General features: G+C 45.8%; 1 non-coding gene across 1 annotated transcript; it reads right to left on the bottom strand.

The window, feature by feature from the left end:
- Nucleotides 1-6,883: 6,883 nt before the first annotated feature.
- trnad-guc (transfer RNA aspartic acid (anticodon GUC)) lies at nt 6,884-6,957 on the bottom strand. The gene has a single exon. It is a non-coding gene; the product is annotated as a tRNA-Asp (tRNA).
- Nucleotides 6,958-12,929: the final 5,972 nt, after the last annotated feature.

The following is a 12,929-nucleotide window of genomic DNA, read 5'->3' as shown; positions in this document are numbered from 1 at the left end:
TTAGGATGATTAAAAATGGCAAAAAAGCAACCCTTTGTTTCTTAATGTACAAAATATTTGGAATAAGGTAGATGAGCTAACAGCGCAAATTGAGGTAAAAGGATATGATCTCATCGACATTACGAGACATCATAGAACCATTACAGTGCAGAAGGAGGTCACTTGGCCCATCGAGTCTGCACAGATCACATCCCATCCAAGCCCTATCCCCATGACTCCACTTATTTACCCTACTAATCCCCCCAACACTAAGGGGCAATTTACTCTGGCCAATCAATCTAACCTACAAATCTTTGGATTGTGGGAGGAAACCGGAGCACCCGGAGGAAATCCACGCAGATATGAGGAGAACGTGAAAACTCCACTCAGTGATCCAAGCCGGGAATCGAACCTGGGTCCCTGGCGCTGTGAGGCAGCAGTGCTGACCACTGTGCCACCGTGCCATACTTGTGACACTAATCAACAAACTTAAACTTAAAAACTCATCACCAGAAGAAGCGAGTGAGGCAAATAGCTTGGGTGTCTTGAAAAAGAAACGAGGCAAGAACATGAGAGAAAAGGGTGAACTGAAGTAGGAGAAGATATAAAAGTGTCCAGAGGGATCATTTTTTCACACAGAGGGTGGTGAGTGCCTGGAACGAGCTCCCAGAGGTAGTAGTAGAGGCAGGTACAATTTTGTCTTTTAAAAAGCATTTAGACAGTTACATGGGTAAGATGGGTATAGAGGGATATGGGCCAAGCGCGGGCAATTAGGACTAGCTTAGGGGTTAAACAAAAAGGGCGGCTTGGACAAGTTGGGCAGAAGGGCCCGTTTCCATGCTGTAAACCTCTATGACTCTATGACTCTAAGACTCGTGTAGAATGTAAAGTGCCAGCATGGACTAGATGGGCTGAACAGCCTGTTTCTGAGCCGTATATTCTATGTCAGCTGAAATCCTTCCCAATGCTTTTGTCACCTCAATAGTCCAGAGTTTCACACACATCCTGGAGAATTCCTCTATGGTATGGCAGTTCAATCGTCTCTGAATTCAAAGCTGCCAAGGAGTCATTAGGATGATTACATTGTGGGCTAATGGTCAATTAATCACACATTGACTGAGTCTCCAGCAGCCCGCAATGTCCTGCCAGTGCACAATTCAATTTACACCAAGGCCAAAGTCTTCTCAGAGCTGTTATATTCATCAATCAATACTCCGTGTTGCCCTATCGACAGGGCGCCTCCTGCCCTCCAGTTTGAAATTTCATGAAGAACGAAGGGCCTTAGCCATTTGTTGAGGAATAAAATATCTAAAATAGCGCAATAGGAGTGCACTGATTCTTCACAATGGTACCTGTCAGTCATGCAAATCTCTAACCCATAAACACTGTTGCTTATGTCATATAAAGAGAGATTCATCCGTGCATAAACTCCTCAGCGAATTGAGAAGATTGCTTGCTCTTTCTAATTTTTTTTTAACCACTATATAGAATGCAAGATAGGTATTTATATATTACATATCTTTTGGGGCAGCACGGTGACACAGTGGTTGGCACTGCTGCCTCCCAATGCCAGGGAACCGGGTTCGATTCCCGGTTTGGGTCACTGTCTGTGGGGAGTCTGCGCGTTCTCCTCGTGTCTGCGTGGGTTTCTTCCGGGTGCTCCGGTTTCCTCCCTCAGTCCGAAAGACGTGCTGATTAGGTGCATTGGTCATGCTAAACTCCCCCTCAGTATGCCTGAACAGGTGACGAGGGGATTTTCACTGGAACTTCATTGCTGTGTGAATGTAAGACTCGCTGAGTAAATAAAACTGTCCTCATCGAGAGAACTTTTAACTGGAAATCCAATCATGCCCTAGGATTTTGACATCCACCGCAAGAGGGTTTGTTAAAATTCATTTGGGCGTCGCTGGCTGGCCAGCATTTATTGCCCATCCCTAGTTGCCCTTGTTCAGAGGGCAGTTAAGAGTCAACCACATTACTGTGGCTCTGGAGTCACATGTGGGCCAGACCAGATAAGGACGGCAGATTTCCTTCCCTAAAGGACATTAATGAACCAGGTGGGTTTTTATGACAATGGTTTCATGGTCATCAGGAGATTCTTAATTCCAGATGTTTTTTTATTGAATTCAAATTCCACCATCTGCCGTGGCGGGATTCGAACCCAGGTCCCCAGAACATTAGCTGAGTTTCTGAATTAGTAGCTTTGCAATAATACCACCAGGCCATCACCTCCCCTTGAGTTTATTTGATTGTCTTCTCCAAAGGGCACCTGGCAAAGCTGCCATGCCTCAGGACGGAAATGTCAGCCTGGAATAGACAGTGGACGGGGAATGACCAACTCAACGCAATAAGATCAACCATGAGCTTATTGAATGGAGGATTTGATTTGACTTGATTTGATTTTGATTTTGATTTGATTTGATTTATTATTGTCACATGTATTAGTATACAGTGAAAAGTATTGTTTCTTGTGTGCTATACAGACAAAGCATACCGTTCATAGAGAAGGAAAGGAGAGAGTGCAGAATGTAGTGTTGCAGTCATAGCTAGGGTTTAGAGAAAGATCAACTTAATGCAAGATAGGTCCATTCAAAAGTCTGATGGCAACAGGGAAGAAGCTGTTCTTGAGTCGGGTTGGTGCGTGACCTCACACTTTAGTATCTTTTTCCCGATGGAAGAAGGTGGAAGAGAGAATGTCCGGGGTGCGTGGGGTCCTTAATTATGCTGGCTGCTTTGCTGAAGCAGAAGTAGGCTCGAGGGGCTGAATGGCCTACTCCTGCTCCTATTGTGTGTGTCCATATGTGAGTTCTGGGATGGATGGAGCTCAAATTTGGAACCTCGTGACTCAAGAGTACTGCCAACCAACCCAAGCGGACGCAGGGAGCCATGTCGCCGATGGGTTTGTTTATTTGCTAATGAAAAAAAGCTGCAAATAAACAAGCAACACCAGCTGTGTCTCCTTCCTCAGCATCAACCCGTCCTGCAACAGTACCCTCGGTTGCAGAATCAGCATCTTGTAGCTGTCTTGAAAGTACACGTCAAAGATTAACTGGCACAATTGCAAGTATTTTGAATATCAGGTTCCTGGTGAGTAAATGCCTGTAAAATGTAACTTCCCTGTAATCTGAGGGAACCATTCTCCGGAGGTTATTGTCTTTTGCATACTAACGACTGTAATTGTAATGTAGGAACTGTCATTACTGCTGACGGTATCACAGCCAGTCCGTCATGTCAAAAATATTTAATTGCATTCTAAACAACAACACCAATTGAAGTGCGTATGAGGAAGTTTGACTCTTTTTTGATGTGTAAGGTTTTGATACTGGGTCCCAAACTTATTCCTTGAAACAGGAGAAAGGCCATTGAGGCATAAGTTAGAAACATAGAAACAGAGAAAAACTACAGCACAAAACAGGCCCTTTGGCCCCACAAGTTGTTCCGAACATATCCCTACCTTTTAGGCCTACCGATAACCCTCCACCATATTAAGCTCCATGTACTCATCCAGGAGTCTCTTAAAAGACCCTATTGAGTTTGCCTCCACCACCACTGATGGCAGCCGATTCCACTCGCCCACCACCCTCTGAGTGAAAAACTTCCCCCTAACATTTCCCCTGTACCTAACCCCCAGCACCTTAAACCTGTGTCCCCTCGTAGCAGCCATTTCCACCCTGGGAAAAAGCCTCTGAGAGTCCACCCGATCTATGCCTCTCAACATCTTATATACCTCTATTAGATCTCCTCTCATCCTACGTCTCTCCAAGGAGAAAAGACCGAGCTCCCTCAGCCTATCCTCATAAGGCATGCCACTCAATCCAGGCAACATCCTTGTAAATCTCCTCTGCACCCTTTCAATCTTTTCCACATCCTTCCTGTAATGAGGCGACCAGAACTGAGCACAGTACTCCAAGTGGGGTCTGACGAGGGTCTTATATAGCTGCATCATTATCCCCGGACTCCTAAACTCAATCCCCCGATTGATAAAGGCCAGCACACCATACGCCTTCTTAACCACCTCCTCCACCTGCGGGGCCCATTTTAGAGTCCTATGGACCCGGACCCCAAGGTCCTTCTGATCCTCTACAGTACTAAGAGTCTTTCCCTTTATATTGTACTCCTTCATCCCATTTGACCTGCCAAAATGGACCACTACGCATTTATCTGGGTTGAAGTCCATCTGCCACTTCTCCGCCCAGTCTTGCATCCTATCTATGTCCCTCTGTAACTTCTGACATCCCTCCAGACTATCCACAACCCCACCAACCTTCGTGTCGTCAGCAAACTTACCAACCCATCCCTCCACTTCCTCATCCAGGTCATTTATGAAAATGACAAACAGCAAGGGTCCCAGAACAGATCCCTGGGGCACACCACTGGTGACCGACCTCCATTTAGAAAAAGACCCATCTATACCCACTCTCTGCCTCCTTTGAGCAAGCCAGTTCTGGATCCACAGGGCAGCAGCCCTTGGATCCCATGCCCTCTCACTTTATATTGTACTCATAAGAGTTCACAAGATATAGGAGTAGGATTAGGCCATTTGGCCCATCAAGCCCATTCTGCCATTCGATCATGGCTGATATGCTCCTCATCCCCATTTTTCTGCCTTCTCCCCGTAACCCTTCAACCCATTACCAATTACAAATCTGTCTAACTCCTCCTTAAATTTACTCACTGTTCCAGCATCCACCGCACTTTGGGGTAGCGAATTCCACAGATTCACAACCCTTTGGGAGAAGTAGTTTCTCCTCAACTCTGTTTTAAATTTGCTGCCCCTTATCCTAAGACTATGACCTCTCGTCCTAGAATGCCCCACAAGAGGAAGCATCCACTCCATGTCTACTTTATCCATACCTTTTATCATCTTGTATACCTCAATTTGATCTCCCCTCATTCTTCTAAATTCCAGAGAATATCGGCCTAAACTGTTCAATCTCTCTTCACACGACAAACCCCTCATCTCTGTAATCAATCTAGTGAACCTCCTCTGAACTGTCTCCAATGCCACGACATCTTCCCTCAACTAAAGTCATTGTGGTGACCCACTGTAATTACATGTTGTATGCCTGGACACACCCCTGCTGCACCTGGCCCAAGACTCCTCCCTTTCCACCTGAGACTCCTCCCTTTCCACCTGAACTAGTTATAAAAGTGATGGTTCCTCCTCCCTGCCTCAGTCTGGGCCAGGTTAGCTACAAGGGTGTGTTCCAGTTCTTTGCGATTAAAAGCCTGTTATTTTCACTCACTCGCTGGAGCCCTCGTAATTGATGGTGCATCAGTCATACAGAGATACAGCACAGAAACAGGCCCTTTGGCCCAACTCGTCCATGCCGACCATGAACTAATCCCATTTGCCTGTGTTTGGCCCATATCCCTCGGAGGCGATGGCCTTGTGATATTGTCACTAGACTATTAATCCAAAACTCAACTAATGCTCCGGGGACCCAGGTTCCAATCTCATCACGGCAGATGGTGGAATTTGAATTCAATTTTTAAAAATGGCATTCAGAATCTACTGATGACCATGAAACCATTGTCGATTGTTGGAAAACCCATCTGGTTTACTAATGTACTTTAGGGAAGGAAATCTGCTGTCCTTACCTGGCCTGGCCTACATGTGACTCCAGAGTCACCGCAATATGGTTGACTTTCAACTGCCCTCGGGCAACTAGCGATGGGCAATAAATGCTGGCCAACCAGCGACGTCCATGTTCCACAAATGAATTTTTAAAAAACCTTTCCTCGCCATGTATCTATCCAAATGTCTTTTAAATTGTACCCACCTCTACCACCTCCTCTGGCAGCTCATTCCATAGACGCACCACCCTCTGTGTGAAAAAGTTGCCCCTCAGGTCCCTTTTAAATCTTTCCCCTCTCACCTTAAACCTATGCCCTCTAGTTTTGGACTCCCCTACTCTGGAGAAAAGACCTTGGCCATTCATCTAAACTCCTCATGATTTTATAAACTTCTATAAGATCACCCCTCATCCTCCTACGCTCCAAGGAAACAAGTCCCAGCCTATCCAGATAATTCCCAAATCCTCTTCTTGATTCAGTTCTAAATGCCCAATCCCTACTCCTGACATTCAGTCCCCTGGTTCCAGGCTGTCCAGCTTGGGAAACAAAGAACAAAGAACAGTATATGATGTGGAGATGCCGGCGTTGGACTGGGGTAGGCACAGTAAGCAGTCTCACAACATCAGGTTAAAGTCCAACAGGTTTATTTGGTAGCGTGAGCTTCCAGAGCGCTGCCCCTTTATCAGGTGAGTGAGGAGCTGTGTTCACAAACAGTTAAAGAGATATGAATTGTCTCCAGCCAGGACAGTTAGTGAGATTTTACAAGCCCAGGCAAATTGTGGGGGTTATAGATAGTATGACATGAACCCAAGATCCCGGTTGAGGCCGTCCTCATGTGTGCGGAACTTGGCTTGCCTGGGCTTGCAAAATCTCACTAACTGTCCTGGCTGGAGACAATACACATCTCTTTAACCTGTGCTTAACCCTCTCTCCACTCGCATTGTCTGCACCTGTAAAGACTTGATTACCTCATAGAATCATAGAAACCCGACAGTGCAGAAAGAGGCCATCTGGCCCATCGAGTCTGCACCGACCACAATCCCACCCAGGCCCTTCCCCCATATTCCTCCACATTTACCCACTAATCCCTCTAACCTACGCATCTCAGGACACTCAGGGGCAATTTTAGCATGGCCAATCAACCTAACCCGCACATCTTTGGACTATGGGAGGAAACCAGAGCACCCGGAGGAAACCCACGCAGACACGAGGAGAATGTGCAAACTCCACACAGACAGTGACCCAAGCCGGGAATCGAACCCAGGTCCCTGGAGCTGTGAAGCAGCAGTGCTAACCACTGTGCTACCGTGCCGCCCAAATTGCGATAAGCTCCCCGTCGGGGAATTGAACCCCGGTCTCCCGCATGACAGGCGGGGATACTAACCACTATACTAACGAAGCAACTACCCTGTTAAGACTCGCATTCCAACCATTATCTTGTAATTGAGTTTGTGTCTATATATGCCCTGTTTGTGAAACAAATCCTGCACTCACCTGATGAAGGAGCAGCGCCCCGAAAGCTCGTGCTACCAAATAAACCTGTTGGACTTCAACCTGGTGTCGTGAGACTACTCACTTAAAGAACAGTACAGCACAGGAACAGGCCCTTCAGCCCACCAAGGCTGTCCCGACACAGATGCTTCTCCAATCTAATTTTTTTTGCCTCTACATGGTCCATATCCCTCTATTCTCTGCCTATTCAAGTAACTATCCAGACGCCTCCTGAACGTTGTTGTAGAATCTGCTTCCACCACCCCCTCCGGCACTGCGTTCCAGGCATTCACCACCCTCTGTGTGAAACATGTTCTCTGCATCTAGATTTTCTTAAAACAATTGTCTGGAAACAGAAAATGAGTTGGACTGAGACCAGAAAAGCTAAAGATTTTTTTGGTTGCGTGTGGGGTGTGGGGGGGTGGTGGGGAGGGGGGGGGGGGGGGGGGTGAGCGGAGGGGAATAAAACGAGTCCTGGGAACAGGTAGCGGAAGGCAATAAAATCTCAAAGGAACTACTTGTTTCCACTTGAATCAATCAGTTTTGAATAATTTCAGGAAACCTGTAGTGTGACCAAGGTAGATAAAGTAATCTGAAATTGCTTCAAGCATAGATGGAAAAGATGAATGGGTTCAGATTAAAATGTTGATACATTCAGTGGGTAAAAACGCAGACACTCTGTGTTTATTTCTTTAACTGTCTGAGAAAGTTATGAGTGTTTATGAAACAACCAGAAATCAATTTTTAAAAATATTTTGCAGTGTGCAGAAACCCAATTTTTGGAAGAGTTAAATTAATTTACGTGACAGGAAACTGAATCAGTAGATAGTTTTTTTCATAACTAGTTTGTAGCGCTGTGTTAAACATTATACCTCTCGTGCTCTACACAATGCGGCACTTAAGAACAAAGAGAACAAAGAACAGTACGGCACAGGAACAGGCCCTTCGGCCCTCCGAGCCTGCGCCAATCATGATGCCTGCCTAAACTAAAACCATATGCACTTACGGAGTCCATATCCTTCCATTCCCATCCAATGCGTGTGTTTGTCTAGATGCCCCTTAACTTCCACTATTGTACCTGCTCCCATCACCTCCCCGGGCAGCGCGTTCCAGACATTCACCACCCTCTGTGTAAAAAACTTGCCTCGCACATCTCCTCTAAACTTTTCCCCATGCACCTTAAAGCTATGTCTCCTAGTACTTGACTTTTCTACCCGAGGAAAGAGCATCTGACCATCCACTCTGTCCATGCCCCTCAACCTCCGTCATTCCAGTGAGAAGAAATCGAGTTTCTCCAACCTCTCCTCATAGCTAATACCCTCCAGACCAGGAAACATTCTGGGTATTCTGTAAACCTTCTCCAAAGCACCCATATCCTTCTGGTAGTGTGGCGACCAGAATTGTACACAATATTCCAAATGAGGCCTAACTAAGGTTCTGTACAGCTGCAGCATGACCAGTCAATTTTTATATTCAATGCCCCAACCGATGGAGGCAAGCATGTTGTATGCCTTCTTGACTAGATTAACCATCTGTGTTGCCAAATTTTCAGATCTCTCTGCCTGTCAATACTCCTCAGGGTTCTACCATTTACTATATAATTTCTACATGCATTGGATCTTCCAAAATGCATTACATCACATTTATCCAGATTAAACACCATCTGCCATTTCTCTCCCCAAGTCTCCAACTGGTCTTTATCTTGCTATTCTCCTGCCTTCACCTGCCTAGGCTCTCAACGCATGAATTTCCTCTCTAAACATTTCCACCTCTCTACCTCCCTCTCTTCCCATGAGATGCTCCTTAAAACCTACTGTAATGTTTAATGGTTTGATTGATCTGTATTTGATCAGTCAGTTCTCTGGTCTATGTAACTGTATTTGATTGCTTAAGCCAGTGGATGGAGCTGGAGAGCTAATTAAATAGAGAAGCTCCTAGAGAGAGTCTGAGCTGAGTGTGTGTCCACAAAATCTTGGAAGTTCTGAGATGTTTGTAAGTTCATAGAAAGAATCATAGAAACCCTACAGTGCAGAAGGAGGCCATTCGGCCCATCGAGTCTGCACCGAACACAATCCCACCCAGGCCCTACCCCTACATATTTACCCGCTAATCCCTCTAACCTACGCATCTCAGGACTCTAAGGAGCAATTTTTAACCTGGCCAATCAACCTAACCCGCACATCTTTGGACTGTGGGAGGAAACCGGAGCACCCGGAGGAAACCCACGCAGACACGAGGAGAACGTGCAAACTCCACACAGACAGTGACCCGAGCCGGGAATCGAACCCAGGACCCTGGAGCTGTGAAGCAGCAGTGCTAACCACTGTGCTACCGTGCCGCCCACTGTGCTACCATGCCGCCCAACTGTGCTACCGTGCCGCCCAGTTCTGTAAATAACCCTGTTGTAGATTTAGAACACCTACCTCTTGTCTGCCCTAATATCTCTTTAGAATCATAGAATCCTACAGTGCAGAAATAGGCTATTCGACCCATCAAGTCTGCATCGACCACAATCCCACCCAGTCATATCCCCATAACCCTATGCATTTACCCTAGCTACTCCCTCTGACACTAAGGGGAAATTTAGCATAACCAATCCACCTAACCTGCACATCTTTGGACTGTGGGAGGAAACTGGAACACCTGGAGGAAATCCACACAAACAAAAGGAGAATGCACAAACAGTCACCCAAGACACAGACAGTCACCCAAGCCGGGAATTGAACCCCGGTCCCTGGTGCTGTGAGGCAGCAGTGCTAACCACTGTGCCACCATGCTGCCATGTAGTTAGTGATAGATTTTGTCTGATAGGGTTCCTGTGAAGAGACTTGGGCTGCCTTGCTACAGGAGCTTTTATTAGAGAAATGGAATATTGGAGAAGGGCTGATAGTTTGCGAGGATGGTGAGGTGAAGGGTTGGTTTTTTGAAGAGAGGATTAATGATGACAGATTTAAAGGAGAGAGGGAGATCACCCGAGCCACTTATAATTTCGGCCAACATGAGGACCAGGGAGGGAAGTTGAATGATCAGCAACTTAGCGGGAAGAAGATCGAGGGAACAGGAAGTGGGCCTCATGGATAAATTTGATTGAGTTTTTGAAGGGGTAACCAAGGAGGTAGATGAGGGCATTGCAGTTGATGTTGTCTACATGGACTTTAGCAAGGCCTTTGACAAGGTACCACATGGTAGGTTGTTGCATAAGGTTAAATCTCACGGGACCCAGGGTGAGGTATTTAAATGGATACAAAATTGGCTTCTTGACAGAAGCCAGAGGGTGGTTGTAGAGGGTTGCTTTTCAAACTGGAGGCCTGTGACCAGTGGTGTGCCTCAGGGATCAGTGCTGGGTCCACTGTTATTTGCCATTTATATTAATGATTTGGATGAGAATATAGGGGGCATAGTTAGCAAGTTTGCAGATGACACCAAGATTGGTGGCATAGTGGACAGTGAAGAAAGTTATCTCCAATTGCAACAGGATCTTGATCAATTGGGCCAGAGGGCTGACGAATGGCAGATGGAATTTAATTTAGACAAATGCGAGGTGATACATTTTGGTAGATTGAACCAGGGCAGGACTTACTCAGTTAATGGTAGGACGTTGGGGAGAGTTACAGAACAAAAAGATCTAAGGGTACATGTTCATAGCTCCTTGAAAGTGGAGTCACAGGTGGACAGAGTGGTGAAGAAGGCATTCAGCATGCTTGGTTTCATCAATCAGAATATTGAATACAGGAGTTGGGACGTCTTGTTGAAGTTGTACAAGACATTGGTAAGGCCACACTTGGAATACTGTGTGCAATTCTGGTCACCCTATTATAGAAAGGATATTATTAAACTAGAAAGAGTGCAGAAAAGATTTACTAGGATTCTACTGGGACTTGATGGATTGAGTTATAAGGAGAGGCTGGATAGACTTGGACTTTTTTCTCTGGAGCGTAGGAGGCTGAGGGGTGATCTTATAGAGGTCTATAAAATAATGAGTGGCACAGATCAGCTAGATAGTCAATATCTTTCCCCAAAGGTAGGGGAGTCTAAAACTAGAGGTGTAAGGTGAGAGGGGAGAGATACAAAAGTGTTCAGAGGGGCAATTGTTTCACACAGAGGGTGGTGAGTGTCTGGAACAAGTTGCCAGAAGTAGTAGTAGAGGCGGGTACAATTTTGTCTTTTAAAAAGCATTTAGATAGTTACATGGGTACGATGGGTATGGAGGGATACGGGCCAAATGCGGGCAATTGGGATTAGCTTAGGGGTTTTAAAAAAAAAAGGGCGGCATGAACAAGTTGGGCCGAAGGGCCTGTTTCCATGCTGTAAACCACTATGACTCTATAAGATGAGCTCAGGGAGCACCTGAGGAGAAGTAGCAGAGAAAATAGGGAAAGGTTAAGACAAGGTAGGCCATTAAAAGCTAGTGGAAGGGAGGGATGTGGCAGAGGCAGCTGATTAGATTGTCTTAATCATAGTAACAAAGAAATCCATAAGCTACTCAAACTTCTGTTGTCGGTGGAGGTGGATGGAACAGGGCAGAGGGGTTGAAGAAGTGCTCTGCAGTTTAGATGCGCCGCTGCCCTGTTTCCCTTTCAGCTGTAGCTTTACTGATTTCATTTGCTTCAACAACCAGAGGGCGTGAGTTACCCGCAAAGCTTTCGGAGGGGTCTGCTGCTGTCTTCCCACTTGTGTCCCACACGCAGACACACCTAGAACTCGTCGACACTGGCCAGGTTTTGCAACTGGTTTTTAATCCCAGCCTTCGTATGTTCCTGGAAGGCTGAAATCCACAATCTGGTATGCGGCATTGCTCACAGGATATAATTCCTGCTGAGATGATCATCAGCTCCCATTATCTCCACATGAGATGGCAATTAGATTTTGTGCAGCTTACATGCTTTTGATGTATCGCTGTCTGAAAACAGGATATGATTCCATTTTCTCTCTCTTGTTATCACTTACAAGCAGTTCAGCCAATGGTTTGAGTTATAAACAGAGACTGGATAGAGTGGGACTTTTTTCTCTGGAGCATAGGAGGCTTAGGGGTGATCTTAAAGAGGTTTATAAAATAATGAGGGGTGTAGATCAGCGAGATAGTCAACATCTTTTCCCAAAGATAGGGGAGTCTAAAACTAGAGGGCATAGGTTTAAGGTGAGAGGGGAGAGATAAAAAAGGGTTCAGAGGGGCAATTGTTTCACACAGAGGGCGGTGAGTGTCTGGAACAAGCTGCCAGAGGCAGTAGTAGAGGCGAGTACAACTTTGTCTTTTAAAAAGGGCTGAGTCAGTTACATGGGTAAGATGGGTTTGGAGGGATATGGGCCAAAGGCGGGCAATTGGGGCTAGCTTAGGGGTAAAAAAAAGGGTGGCATGGACAAATCGGGCCTCATAAACCTCGATGACTCTCTATGATTCTATGACTGAATTTACATCCTTAGCCACCTTAGGCTTCGATTCCATTTTAAAACGTAAGTCTTAATAACGACCAATGTGTCCGGGGAATGAAAAGCAATCTAGCACATCAGTGAAAGCACACAGCAGTCATAGGACAGTCCTAAAGCAGGGTTATAGAGAGGGAGCGATAGCAAACAAAGTAAAAAGTTGTGACAGATATGCAAAATTCTCAGTATCTCCCAGGCATGCAGGTAGAGCAAGAGAATCAAGCTATCCTGTTTGCAATAGAGGGGGACATTTTCAAATGGCATACTGGAAAGAGAGAGCAACATCTCAGAGGGGAAACCAGCAAGATCCGAGTCTGCAATGAAAAACTCAGCAGGTCCGACAGCATCTGTGGAAAGAGAATAGAGCTGACCTTTCATCTAACATCGGCTCTATTCTCTCTCCACAGATGCTGTCAGACCTGCTGAGATTTTCCAGCATTTTCCATTTTTGTTTCAGA

The sequence above is a fragment of the Mustelus asterias genome, chromosome 5, assembly GCF_964213995.1.
Source record: "Mustelus asterias chromosome 5, sMusAst1.hap1.1, whole genome shotgun sequence".
Taxonomy (NCBI): domain Eukaryota; kingdom Metazoa; phylum Chordata; class Chondrichthyes; order Carcharhiniformes; family Triakidae; genus Mustelus; species Mustelus asterias.
This window is presented reverse-complemented; position numbering and strand designations above follow the sequence as displayed.